The sequence below is a fragment of the Ursus americanus genome, chromosome 13 (assembly GCF_024610735.1).
Source record: "Ursus americanus isolate L20-20 chromosome 13, mUrsAme1.1.p, whole genome shotgun sequence".
NCBI classification, from domain to species: Eukaryota; Metazoa; Chordata; class Mammalia; order Carnivora; family Ursidae; genus Ursus; species Ursus americanus.
The window spans coordinates 20,800,182-20,815,667 of NC_142139.1; the positions used below are offsets into that span (position 1 = coordinate 20,800,182).

The 15,486-nt window shown below is 35.3% G+C and overlaps 1 protein-coding gene across 8 annotated transcripts in view; it reads left to right on the forward strand.

Annotated features, from left to right (window-relative positions):
* LARP1B (La ribonucleoprotein 1B) overlaps positions 1–15,486 on the forward strand; it is a 115,920-nt gene that overhangs the window by 69,123 nt on the left and 31,311 nt on the right. The window lies entirely within an intron of this gene.

Sequence of the window (15,486 nt, forward strand, 5' to 3'; positions counted from 1 at the left end):
AAAGAATATGGAGAATAGATAATCTTCAAATTGAGAGAATATATTTTTAAATGTATATGGTCCCAAATGATTATCCAGAGTGTGTTAGAATTCTTAAAACTCAATAGACAAAGACAGCTCCTTTTAAAAATCACCAAAAGACAGGGACGTGGTTTTTGGAAAAGAGGAAATCCAAATGACTACTAGACAAATGAAAAAAATGCTTAACCTTATTATTAATTAGGAAGATGTAAATTAAAACCACAGCGAAGTGTTTCATAGAATGTTGTTTTATGTTCTCAGTGTTGTTTCTGTATCATTGATTTTTACTATATATTATTTATTTTTTCTGTTTACTTTGGATTTAATTTGCTTTTGTTTTCTAGCTTCCTAAGGTTGGAACATATTATTCACTAGTAACCCTTTCTTCCTTTAACAATTATTTAAAGCTATAAATTTCTCTAAGCTTTGGTTTAACTTCTTCCAGCAAATTTTAATCTGCTGTGTTGTTATGTAGTTGAAATATTTTATAATTTCCCTTGTAATTTCTTCTTTCATTCATGGATTATTTAGAAATATGATTAACATTTTTTAAGTATTAGAGTCCTTTAAATATTAGATCCTCTTGTGTTAAAATTTTATAATATTTCATTTCCTCTTTTGAATATTAGTTACACCTCTTTATACTTTTTATTTTAGTGGTTAACTCCAGGGCTAATAATATGCTTCCTTAACTTCATAATTTATTTAGAGCCATTACTGTACCACTTTATACTTTTTATTTCTCAGCTAACATTTAATACTTTGAGGCTTACAAATATGTAATTACAAAAATATAATTCCATTATCTATGTGCTATTGCTATTATATTCTTTTACATATATTCTAAATCCCACGTTAAAATGTTATTATTTTGCTTTAAAGTATCAGTTGTTTTAAAGAAATTGTGAAAAGAAAACAAGTCTTTTTTTTCCACCAGCACAAAATAACTTAAATTTTTAAAATTTGAGTATAGTTAACACACAATGTTACATTAGTTTCAGGTGTCCAACATAGTGATCCAAGTCTGTGCTATATGGTATGCTCACCACAAGTGTAGCTACAGTCTGTTACCATACAACACTATTACAGTACCATTGACAAATTCCCTATGGTGCACCTTTTGTCCCCATAACTTATTCATTCCTTAACTAGATTCCTGTATCTCCCAGTCCCCTTCGTCCATTTTGCCCATTCTCCTATCCTTCCCCTGTGGCAACCATCAGTTTGTTCTCTGTATTTATAGGTTTGATTCTGCTTTTGGTTTGTTTATTCATTTATTTTGTTTTTCAGATTCCACATGTAAGTGAAATTATATGGTATTTGTATTTCTCTGACTTATTTCACTTAGTATAATAGTATTTTATATTTATCCTTTTAATTCCTTTCTATACTATGTTTCTGTTTGCTATCATTTCCCTTTCAGCCTGAAGAGCACTCTTCTAGCATTTCTTGTAGCAGGTCTGTTGACAAATCATCCCAGTTGTTGTTTACCTGATAATGTCTTTAATGTCTTTATTTTGCACTGATTTTTGGATGATATCTTTACTAGATACAGAATCTGGATTGAAAAGTTTTACTTTTGGCATTTTAAAGATGAAACTCTGTTATCTTTAGGTCTCTAACTGTTTCTAATGAGAAATCAACCATTATTTGTATTGTTCCTTTGTATGTATTGTCTTTTTTCCCCATCTGACTGCTTTCAGGATTTCCACTTTACCACTGATTTTCAGCAATTTTACTGTGATGTGTCTCAGACTGGTTTTCTTTGAATTCATTCAATTTAGGGTTAACTGAAATTCTTGGACCAATAATTTGAAATTTTTCTTCAAAGCTGAGAGAATTTCAGCTATTATTTTCCCCTGCTCTTTCTTATTCATTATTTTGGGATTTCAATTACATGTATGTTATACCATTTTATAGTTCCAGATTTCAATTACATGTATGTTACACTATTTTATAGTTTCAGAGGTCCTGAGGTGTTTTTTGTTTTCTTACCTTTTTTTTCCCTCTTTGTTCTACGGATTGGATTATATCTACTACTCTGTCTTTAATTTCACTATCTTTTGTCTGCCATCTCACTCAATTTTTAAGCTCATCCAACACAATCTTTTTAGTTTTACAGTTTCTATTCTTTTTAGTTTGCTCTTTCCTGCTGAGATTCCTTATCTGTTCACTCCTTGAGGCTATCTTTTCCTTCAGTTCATCAAACATAAATATGTAATAGTTGCTTTAAAGTCCTTGTCTTAGGGGCGCCTGAGTAGTGCAGTCGTTAAGCGTCTGCCTTCCGCTCAGGGTGTGATCCCGGCATTTTGGGATCGAGCCCCACATCAGGCTCCTCCACTGGGAGCCTTCTTCTTCCTCTCCCACTCCCTCTGCTTGTGTTCCCTTTCCCGCTGGCTGTCTCTCTGTCAAATAAATAAATAAAATCTTTAAAAAAAAAAATAAAGTCCTTGTCTTAAAGTCCAACATTTGAGACATCTGGAAGACAGTTTCTGTTGACTGCTTTTTTTCTTGACTTTGGGTTATGTATTCCTATTTCTTTTCACATCTAATAATTTAAAAAATATTTTATGGAATATTGTAAATGCTTTACTTTAGAGAGTATAGATTATGTCATCTTCCCTTGATGAATGTTGGTTTTTTTTGTTCAGTTAGCTGGCCAGCTTGGAATTGTGTGGGCTTGATTTCCTCTTTGTTTGATCAGATTTGATCAACGCCTTTAGCTTGGCAAAACTTAACCTCTAAACTCTGTCTTACTCAATGTATTGCCAAATTTTGTGTTAGGCTGTGCTAGGAACCTAGAGTAGATCTTTCTTTAGGGTGTGGGCTTTACTTTATAGCAAGGCCTAATTTTTAAACTGTATCTTATCTGCATGCCCTGGGTATTATTGAGTGGTTAACAAGAGGTCTCCATTCTCAACTGGATGTGTATGCTTGCCATTTGCCAATACTGTGGACCTTTAGTATACCTGTTTATCTCAACCCCATAGCAGCCACTTTTGGATATGTCTCAGGGAGTTTTGTCCTGCATGTATGCAGTTTAGCCATCAGGGATCTGACCCTTACTCGAACTTACTGCCCCCTTACCCTTCATAGCTCCGTCTTCTTCAATGTTCTTTTCACAGATTCCATTGCTGCAGCTTCCCAGAATGCTAAGTACTACCTTCTCAGCTCAGGAGGACAGCCATTCTTTCCTTGGTTTGAAGCGTCCTATGCCATGGTTGGGAAATTGTGTCCAAAAAGAGAGCTCAGGTGATGGTGGAATCCACCTTGTGAATTTCTCCTCTCAGAAATCACAGTCTTAGGCTGATAGTTGTACAATGCTAAAAATAGGTATTTTGTATCAGTATGTTGTTATTTTCATTGGGACACTTCGGGTGGTATCAGATGTACTTACTGATATCTTAATAATGATAGAATTTATGAAAAACACAGCTTGCAATTTTCTTATATTGTGTGTTTAGCAAAGAAAGGTTGCTCAATATTGATTGGTCTAAGAATACCTAACTTTGTGAACTCTCTAATACAGTAGAATTAAGTATTACTTGGGAATTGATTCTAGAGTCCTTTTAAGTTGTAAGTTGGGTATAACCAAAGTATTTTTTAAACTCCCTTAAACCACCCATCAGATATGTATTTCATTTTAAGTATAGCCTCACATCATAATGTGCACATGTAAATTTATCATGTATATAATAATGTAGGAGGATTATACTTATAATACTCAAATGTTTCACTGTTTGAAGCAAATTTATGAAAGATTCTAACTTGGTGGCTCTTTATGTCCGTGCTTTCTTCTTAGAGACTAATTTTTAAAATAATGCAAATGCTGTTTCTCTATGGTTCTCAACTTTATTTTTAAAATACAAAAGCCCTTGGGGCACCTGGGTGGCTCAGTCAGTTAACTGACTCTTGATCTCAGCTCAGGTCTTGATCTCAGGTTGTGAGTTCAAGCCCTGCATTGCACTCCACAGTGGGCATGGCACCTACTTAAAAACAAAAAACAAACAGAACAAAAAACCCCTTAATTATAAAATAAGGTCCTTGAGGATTTGGTGTAACTCTACTTGTTTGGACACTTTACTTTCCAGTGATCAGGACATTATTAAAATGTATACATCCTTTTTTGTTTTTTTTCTTATGTGAGTTAGAATTTTAGGGTTTAATTACATTAGTACATTTGTTCATTGAATAGAATGGCAGTTGCATTGCTGGCACATTACAGTTATTGTTATTGCTGCACAAGTATAAATCAAATTTCTTTTTTAAAAAAGTGTATTTGAGAGAGAGGGTGGGGGGAGGGGCAGATGGGGAAGGAAAGAGAATCTCAAGCAGACTCCCCACTGAGCATGGAGTCTGACACAGGATGCAAGATCATGACCTGAACAGAAACCAAGAGTCAGATGCTTGACCAACTAAGCCACCCAGGCGCCCCTAAATCAAATTTTTGTAAGTTAAATGTTAGCGATGGTACTTTACTGAAATTGAGAATTGTTTGGGTAGGTAGGATGGGACCAGACTGTGAAGTATCTTGAAAGCTATGTAGGAATTTAGAATAAGGAGAGTTGTAGTTCTTATAAAGTGGTGTGATCAAAATATGATTTACTGTGGTTTAATTGAACACAATTATAAATGAGTTAAACTCATTTATAATAAAGGTGAAATGAAATGTTGAGCCAAAGGGATATAATTTTTTTTTCAACATTCATTAATGATTATGTTCTAGGCTTTGTGAGAATGAAAAAGTGCCAATTTGGGAAGAGATTTTAAAGAAACAGTTCATAGTGTCAGTGTGATAGAAATAGGAACATTAACAAGGAAAAACTGAAAGGGAATGATATTGGGATTAGATTTGAAAATGTTGACTGGCGTCATGGTGTCTCTTCATGTAAAATGTCTTTAATCTTCTCTCTAAATCCTGTAGATGGTAAGAAAGCCAGTAATGTAGATTTTGGGTTACTTAGTGTAGAAGGGAGAATTAAAACTGGAAAAATTATTGAACTTTTAAGGTATAGAAAAACAGAAGAGGGTACAAAAAAGAAAAGAATGCCCACTAGTACTTATTAGGAGAAAAAATAGGCGTGGTTATGTACAGTTTCACATGAAGAAGCCAAAAAGATAAATGGTTTCTGGGATCATGATCCACAAAAGGACGTATTATCAACTTTAATTTTTGTTTCTACTGGTTTCTTAATTTTTCTAAGGTCATATTCATCCTTAAAAAAATATCTTACCTTAACTGTTCATCTCCTTCTACCATCCAGACTGCAGTTCATATTGATATAAATAGGAGGTGAGAAAGTTGAAGTGCCAAGGGTTCTTTCCAGAAACTTGGCTGAAGGGAACCCTTCCTGCTTCAACTTCCTCTCTTACTCTTGGCAATATGAATTGTAGATAAATGTATACTTCTGAAAGACATTATTAAGGTGTGTTAGTTTCTTATATATTCTATAGACATGTTTATCAGTAATACACATCTGCATTTTATTCCCTCTAAGTCTTTGTTTTGGAGTGTTTCAAACCTTTAGAAAAGTTGCAAGAATAATATAATGAACACCAGTATACTCTTCACCTAGATTCAACAGTTGTTAACATCTTATCACATTTGCTTTTTTCCCTCTACATATAATACATTTATAGATGTACATAAAATACGTGCAATTTCCTGAACAATGTGAGAGTTAGTTGTAGACATTACACCACTTCATCACTACATCTGTTATCCTGTACCTCCTAAAAACAAGTGTATTCTCCTTCATAACCATTACTATCAAACACAGGAAGTTTAGCATTGATAGAATGCTATTATCTAATATACAGTCCATGTTTAGATGTCTCCCAATTACCATAATTCCTTTAAAACTTTTTATTTTTTTTTGATACCAGCTCTAACCAAGGATTAAATATTGCTTTTAGAATTATGTATTTTAATGTTCTTTCATTTAGATGGGTTCCTCAGCCTTTTTTCTTTCATGACATTGACATTTTTTAAGCATCCAGGTTAGTAATTTTGTAAAATTTCCCTCAGTTTAGGTTTGCCTGGCATTTCCATGTGATTAATTTCAGGTTAAATATTTTGGCAGTAATATTACTTAGGTGATGTTGTACACTGTTCAGTACATTACCTCAGGAGATATAATGATGTCAGTTCTAGAATTGGTCATTTGGTTATCAAGATGTGTACCGTATTTCTTCATTGTAAAGGTACCTTTTTCCCATTGTAATTAATGAGTGATCTCTGGAGTGACAATATGAAACTGCTCCCCAGAGTATTCACTCAATGTTTTAGCCTTTATTGATGATATTTGCCTGAATATATTACTAACATGGTGATTATATGATGGTAATTTTTTTTATTTGTTCCCTTTATGTTAATTACTTTGCATTCTCTTATTAGAAAAAAACTTTCTTCTCCATTTTATTTATTTATTTATTTATTTATTTATTTATTTATTTATTTATTTTAGGGTCCGTATGGACTCTGGAATGGATTCCTTTTCATTCCTGCCATTATTCTTTTTTTAAAAAATTATTTATTTATTTATTTATTTATTTATTTATTTATTTATTTATTTATTTTAGAGAGAGTATGGGGGCAAGGGCGGAGAGAAAGGGAGAGAGAGAATCTCAAATAGACTTCCCACTGAGTGCAGGGCCCTATGCAGGGCTTGATCCCATGACCCTGAGATCATGACCTGAGCCAAAACCAAGAGTTGGACACAGCCACCTGAGCCACCTGCTGCCCCTGTCATTATTCATTTTGATGTTCAAAATGTCTCAAATCCGGTCAGGATGACTCATGTACAACTGATATGTCCCCATCTGTTTAGCCCTTTTCATACTTTATGACAAAACAAGGTGGTCTACTTGCCCCTCTCTTTTTTTTCTTGGATGTCCATTTTTTTTATTGTAGATGTATATTCTTGGATGTCCATTTTTTTTATTGTAGATGTATATAGATGTGTTAACCATTTTTAAGTGTACAGTTTTTGCTTGCTTTTTAAATGTGTCCTTCCCTGGTTCTGTCTTTGATCTCTTCTCTTATTACTTTGTTATCTTGTAGTATCTTGTCCACAAGTAAGAGAATCTACTCCCAGGTGTTTGTCATTAACTGTATGCTAATGACTTTCCAGTGTCTGTGAGTATCTAGCAATATATAACCAGTCTATTAGATTTTGCAGCTGTCTCTCTTGTTCCTCAGATATCTCATTTATGTTGTCTCCATTTAAAGAAATTAAAGGAACCTATCCCAAATTTGTCTCCTGTATTTTTAAATTTAGTTTGAATACCTCAGGATTCTTTATCAACTTCTAACTTCCAACATGCAATTTGTCATTAAGCCCTCTCCATTCTTTCCTATTCTTTCCTACTGACTTACGATAGTTCTGGTCTGCATCATCTCTCCATGTGGTTTGTACACTAGGTTCTTGACTCTAGTTTATTCTCTTTCTAGCTTTCCTCTTGTCAGAGTAGTCTTCTTCCTTTCTTTCACCTTTCTTCCTTTCTTCCTAGCAAGTAAGGGAATTTATTACTAGAAGTCCAAGAAGCAGTCCTTGCTTTCAGGCAGGTCTTTATATGAAACTTAAGAGAATGATTTTGCATCTCTCTGCTCCCTATCTTTGGTGTGCTTTCTTCTATGTTAATTTCATTTTCAGTCAGGCTTTCTCCATGTGATTGCAATGATGGGTACAGTTTCAGGCTTACATTATTTTCAAAGTAAATGATCCCAAGGAAAAGAATGTAAATCCCTCAAATTTCTAAGGTACAGATTTGACCTTTCTATATTTTTCTTAATGCTAGTCAGTGCTTCTTTACTCACCCCTCCAAGGTAAAGTGCAAATTCCTTAGCAAATAATAATTTATGATTTGGCTCTTACATATCTGTCTATCTTCATTGTGCCACTGCTTTCAGACTTAAATTTTATACTCCATCCTTACTACATTGCATGTTTTGTTCCCTCTGCCTGCAGTATCTTTTCATATGGTTTGTTTGCCAAACTCCTTTTCATCCCTTAGATTGCAAAATCTAATTCAAATATTATACTCTCAGGAAATACTTCTTCAATAGCTTTTATTGTTATGTACTCCAGAAAAATCACTCTTCACTTCTACTCTTGTACCTCATATGTGCCTATTTTTAACTCTCATACTGAAATGTAACTCATGTTTATAAGTATTTCTTATCCATTTGATTATTAAGATTCTTTGGCCCCTTTTTGAGCAAGGCAAGGTATAAATTTTTAAAAAAAACAAAAATTAGATTTGATTGTACATTAGTTGTGGTAGATTAGCTAATTCATATGAATCCTCCTGCTAAGAACAACTAGGAAGGTTGGTTTTTTAAAAAAATCTTTGTGAAGGCACAGTAGAGCTAACAATATAGTAAAGAATTGTGTGGTCAAAATCTGGAAGAAGGAAATCTAAAGAAGACTGGCATCAGTGTCTGCATTTCCTTAGAGGCATCTGTCAGTTCCAGAAAAAGCAACTGAGAGGCAGAGAAGAGGTTAAAAAAAAAATTCATGGGGCTAGGGTGACAAAAATTGGAATTCAACAACTAGAGGGAAGGGGACTTTCCAGTAAACCTTCCAGGCTTTAGGAACTTTAAAAGATCTGCTTTCAGTGGTCAGCTTCTAATAATTTTAATCTTTCATTGACTCAACATTCTGATGCCTGTAGCCACTTAACTAAAGCAAACAAATCCTTTCTGGAGGAAAATAGCATCCTAGGCCTCAAATTTTTAATAATAATGTCTGCCTCTCAAAAAATAACCAGGCATATTAAGAAGACAAGATGATGTGGTAGGAAAAACAAACAAAAAAGAAAGAAACAAGAACTAGACCCATAGAGATTCAGATAAGAGTTATCAAACAGATTTTAAGTTAGCTATTGGTAATATGATTTAAAAAAAAAACAACAACAAAGGTGGAGAATTTCAGTAGAGAACTAAAATCTTTTAAAAAGAACCAAATGGACATTCCAGAAATGAAGAGTATAATAACTGAGCACAGTAGGTTGCCTTAACACTAGAGAAGTACAGCTGAATGCAGAATTACTAAACTAGACATCAAAAGACTCCAGAGTGAAGCATGGAGCAAAAAAGGTGGAAAATACAGAAAGTAATATAAGACATAGGAGATACAGTCAAAAGGTCTAACATATACTCAGAAGAGAGAGGAGTGAGAGAATAAGGCAGAAGTAATATTTGAAGAGATTATGGGTGGCATTTTGCCAAAACTGATGAGGGGTAACTTAAGAAGTCCTAAGAACTCCAAAGACTATAAATTCAAGGAAATCCACATCAAGGCCATCATTGTAAAACTGCTAAAAGCAAATAGTAAAAGCCAGAGAAAAAGGATAGATTACTTTAAAAGATACAGTTGTTTAAAATTTTTTTTAAATTTTATTTATTTTAGAGCACAAGCAGGGGGAAGGGCAGAGGGAGAGGAAGATAATCTCAAGCAGATTCTGCGCTGAGGGCAGAGCCCAACACAGGGCTTAATCCCACAACCCTGAGATCATGACCTTAGCTGAAACCAGAGTCAGACGTTTAACTGACTGAACCACTCAGGTACCCCAGAGCTCTACACTATTTTGTTTTTTGGTTTTTTTAAAAAAATAAGCCTTACAGCTAACTTCTCAGCAGAAATAATGGAATCCAGGAGGCAATGAGATGATATAATCACAGTACTGAAAAGGAACTAGTGTTCACGAATAAGGTAAATAAATCATTGATTTGTATACTTAAAATAAGGCAAATTTTATGGTATATGAATTATATCTCAATGAATGTGTTTAAAAATGAAGGTAAAATAATTTCAGCCATGTGAAAACTGAGCAAATTTATTTTCAGCAGATCTGCTTTAAAGAAAATATTAAAGGGAGTTTTTTAGGCATAGAAGAGATAGTCAAAAGATTTTAAAAATGACTTGAAAGTGATTCCAGAAGGAAACTTGAAGATACAGAAAAGAATGAAGGGCATGTAAAGGGTAAACATATTTGTAGATTTGAATAAATATTGACAATAAACACAACAAAGCTGTGTAAGTCTATTGATAAAGTGGATTTTTTTAATAAAGATTTTATTTGACAGAGAAAGACAGCGAGAGAGGGAACACAAGCAAGGGGAGTGTGAGAGGGAGAAGCAGGCTCCCTGCCGAGCAGGGAGCCCGGTGTGGGGCTCGATCCCAGGACCCCAGGATCATGACCTGAGCCGAAGGCAGACCTTAGCAGCTGAGCCACCCAGGTGCCCCTAAAGTAGATTTTTTTAAGGCAAAAAGAGTTATTCAAGATGAAAAGGGACACTTTATATGTATAAAAGGTTTAGTTACCACAGAAAATATAATACTTCTAAATGCATATGCATCTAATAACAGCATCAAAATACATAAGACAAAAATTGACAGGTACAAAAAACCAAATTTATAATCATAGTGGGAGATTTTGAGACACCTTTCTTATGAAGAAAGGTGCAAGATTTAGGGAGAAGATAAAAAAAAATCCATAAGGATATAGGAAATGCAAACAATAAAGAAACTGCTTAATTGACGTAATGAAATACTGCATCAACATCTGCAGAATACACATTTTTTTTCAAGCGCACATTGACCCTTATCTCCTACCGTATGCAAAGAATCAATTCTACATGTATTGTGATTCTAAATGTGAAAGGCAAAATAATAAAATTTCTAGAAGATGAGATACTATCTATATGATATTTGAGTAGGGAAAGGTGTGTGTGTGTGTTGCTTTTTGCTTTATGCCCTCATGCTCCCCAAACTTTTAACAATAGAATATGTTAATTTCATAATCAGATGAAAAATTATAAAGGGAAGGTATACAGCATCTATAGGAAGGGGAAAGATTTCCTTTTATAAAATTTTTATTTATTTTGAAATTTTTATTTAAATTCTAGTTAGTTGACATGCAGTACAATATTGGTTTCAGGAGAATTCAGTGATTCATCTCTTACATACAACACCCAGTGCTCATCACAAGCACCCTTCTTAATACCCATCACCCATCCAGCCCATCCCCCAATCACCTCCATCCATCAACCCTATTTGTTCACTATCATTAGGCATCTCTGGTGGTTTGTTTCTCTCTTTTTTTTCCCCTTTTCTCCCTTCCCCTATGTTCATCTGTTTTGTTTTTTAAATTCCACATAGAGTGAAATCATATGATATTAGTCTTTCTCTAGCTCCATCCATATTGTTGCAAATGGCAAGATTTCATTCTTTTTTATGGCTGAGTGATAGTTCGTGTATGTATGTATGTGTATATATATGTATACACACACACACACACACATACGTATATGTATACACACACACACACACACACACACACACACCACCTTTTCTTTATCCATTCATTACTTGATGAACGTTTGGGCTTTTTCCATAGTTTGGCTATTGTTGATAATGCTGCTATAAACATTGGGTTGCAAGTACCCCTTCAAATCTGTATATTTGTATCCTTTTGGTAAATACCTAGGCAATTGCTGGATTGTAGAGTAGTTCAAGGTTTAACTTTTTGAGGAACGTCCATACTGTTTTCCAAAGTGGTTGCACCAGTTTGCATTCCCAGCAACAGTGCAGGAGGGTTCCAAAAGGGGAAAGATTTCTTAACCAGGAAATTACACAATGAAGGAAACGACCTATAAACTGTACTACATTAAAAAGAACTTTTTTCACCAAAAGACACCATAAGAGAGTGAAAAGGCAAGTTCCTTCTTCCACGGAGTGAAAGAAGACATAACATTTTTTTTAAGATTTTATTTATTTATTGGACAGAGAGAGACACAGTGAGAGAGGGAACACCAGCGGGGGGAGTGGGAGAGGGAGAAGCAGGCTTCCCATTGAGCAGGGAGCCTGAAGCAGGGCTCGATCCCAGGACCCTGGGATCATGACCTGACCTGAAGGCAGACTCTTAATGACTGAGCCACCCAGGCGCCCCTACATTTTATAAAGAGCTCTCATAAATCAATAAGAGAAAGAAATCTGTAGAAAAGTGAGTAATAGAATTGGGGGCACTTGAGTGGCTCAGTCAGTTAAACATCTGCCTTCAGCTCAGGTCATGGTCCCAGGGTCCTTGATGGAGCCCTGTGTTGGGCTCCCTGCTCAGTGGAGAGCCTGCTTCTCCCTCTCCCCGCCCCTCATTTGTGCTCTCTCGATATCTTTCTTTCTCTCAAATAAATAAAATCTTTAAAAAATGAGTAATAGAATTGAATAGTCATCTCACAAAAGAGGCTATCCAAAAAATATATATTAAATGTGTTTAGCATATTAGTAATCAGAGAGATGCCAATTAAAACCATAATGTGATTACACATAGATCTACCAGAGTGGCTATATATTTAGTTTTGAGATACATTTTGAGATTTTATTTTGATATGTAGAGTTCTAGGATGTTGGAAAAATAGTACAGAGAGGTCCAGTGTACCCTTCACCCAGTTCCCTCCAAAGTTTATATCTTATGTAATTGAAGCACACTATTAAAATTAGGATATTGACATTTCTTATCACAAATGTGTGTGTATAATTTTTTTTTAAAGATTTTATTATTTGAGAGAGAGAGACAGGCAGGGATAGAGAGAGCACGAGCTGGGAGGAGAGGGAGAAGTAGGCTTCCTGCTGAGCAGGGAGCCCCATGTGGGGCTCAATCCCAGGATGCTGGGATCATGACCTGAGCTGAAGGCTGACACAGACCAACTGAGCCACCCAGGCGCCCTGTGTATGTAGTTTTATGTCATTTTGTCACATGTATAGATTCGTGTAACTACCATCACAGTCAAGACACTGAACTATTTTATCACCACACAGATCTCCTTTGTGCTGTTAGACTCATATTCATGTGCCTCCCCTTCATTGTTCCTAATCCCTGGTAACCACTAATCTGTTCTCCATCTCTATAATTTTGTCATTTTGGTAATGTTCTATAAGTAGAATCATAGATCATGTGATCTTTTGGGATTGATATTTTTAAGATTTTATTTGAGAGAGAGAAAGAGTGCACAAGCAGGGGGAAGGGCATATGGATATACATAGTTTGGTCCTTTTTAGAATGACTACATATTTTTTAACCTGACAATACCAAATGTTGGTGAGGATGTAGAGCAATATGTACTGCTAGTGGGAACATAAGTAGGTACAACCCCTGTGAAGAAGTATTTGGCATTTTCTACTAAAGTCGAAGCATACCACCCTATTCAACAATTTCAGTTCTAGTAAACATTCAATAAAAGGTGTGTCTTTGGGGTGCCTCGGTACATCAGTCAGTTGAGCATCCTGACCCTTGGTTTTAGCTCAGGTCATGATCCCTGGATCATGAGATCAAGCCCCACATCAGGCACCAGACTCTGCTTAAGATTCTCCTGCCCCCCCACTCTCTCTAAAATAAATAAATAAAATCTTTTAAAAATGTACTTGTCAGAAAGAGAACTGTTTTGTAAAAAAAAAAATATTTATAGCAACATTATTTGTAATTGCTATAATCTGGAAAGGAATTGAATGCTTATTGACAGTGTAATGGATTTTTTAAAATTATAGTGTGATCATACAATAGAATACCATAGAGCAGGGATGAGGAGATTTTTTGTGTGCAGAGCTACATAGTAAATATTTTAGTCACAATGGGTCATACATTATGCCAACTACTCTGCAGTTGTAGCAATGAAGCAGACATGCAGTTAAGCAAATGGGTATGGTGGTGGTCCAATGAAACTATAAAAACCTGTTTGGCTTTTGGGGGCTGTAGTTTGCTGACCTCTGCTATAGTATTACAGACTATAATGAATCTCATAAAGATAATTTTGCATAAAAGAAACCATACATTATGATTACATTTTTATAAAGTTCAAAACTGGGCAAAATAAACCTATAGTATTGAAGTGAGCTAATTGTCTTTAAGGAGAGGAAGAGGGTAGTGACGGGAAGGGGCATGAAAGTTACTTCTAGGGTGCTGGTAATATCTTTACCTGAATGGTGATTACAGTCTGTTCACTTTTGATTACTCATTGAGATATATACTTATGATTTATACACTTCTCTAGTGTGTATATGTGTATGATACCTTAATGAATTAGTTTAAAAAGTTAAAACAGAAACATACCACTTGTGTTTCCATCAGGCTAGAACTATATTATTTATCTCTGCCATGTTATAATCATAGCAGTAATTTTTTTTAAGTAGGAATTGCTAATAGCAAGATAAGGGACAGTGAGAAGTAATGACTTTGAATTAGCTTGAAGAGCTTATTAAAGACTTTTGGGAAAGCAGTATCGGTATAGGTACAAAAGCTGAAGTAATCATTTTTTTTAAGATTTTAGTTATTTGACAGAGAGAGAGAGATAGCAAGTGCAAGCAGGAGGAGAGGCAGGCAGAGGGAGAGGGGGAAGCAGTCTCCTGGCTGAGCAGAGAGCCTGACTCAGAGCTCAGGCCCAGGACCCCAGGATCATGACCTGAGCTAAAGGCAGACGTCTAACCAACTGAGCCATCCAGTCGCCCCTGAAGTAATTTAATGTATTTTCATGAAAACATGATAGATCCTAGTTTAAAAGACTAGCAGGATCTAATGAATGGTTTGAGCTGACAACTATTCATGTTTGAAGGCAGAAGGGAAAGCTTGTTTGTTTAGCTGTTAAGAGCAAGGTACTATGACTGTTTTGTAATGATGGTATTTAGTTTGGTCCATCTGACAATTTTGTTATGTTTTTTTTACCCACTAAAACCCTCTTTGGATGTTGTTCTGTAATGGGTCATGGACCCATTAACACTGAGTGATGTAGGTGTGATATAGGGTTTATTGGAGGAAACTAGAGTGCAGGGAGTCTCTCAAACTCTTTTTTGACTTCACAGCTTAGGCCAGACATGAGTGGTCCTCATACACAATGGCCAAATGACCTTACACTGGAGACTGGCCTCCACTCTGTAATCCTCTCTATATATGTAGGTCGGGGCAGAGAACATCTAAGCGACGATGTAACAGTTGTTAGAAAGGGGAAGCTTCAGCAGCCCAAGAGGCAGGGATGGCTTGTTGTACCTTCGAGCTCAAAAAACTCAGACCTACTGAGCCTTCTTGCTGCTAACCTTATAAATGGGGTTTGGAAATGAACCTCCTGGGCCATCTAGATTTATCTTTCATCACATGTTTCCCGTTACTAGAAAATGAAGTGAAAACTTCTTGTGCTGGTATAAAGGTCTTCTAACAGCTTTCTCCCATTTGTATGTCAGGCCTTTTTGCCACTGATTCTACACAGATTTTCTCATTAGCTGAATTATTTTCTAATAAGTCATTGCTATTCTAAGCTTCTCATCTTTGCTCGCATTACCTAATTTGGAATGCTTTTCCCTTTCTCTAAATTTCTCATTCTTGTCCCATCTCTTCTGTGATGCCTCCCTGATGATCTCAATTCATATACCAAATATTACCACTTTTCAAATGCTGCCTAGTATTATTAATTTTTAT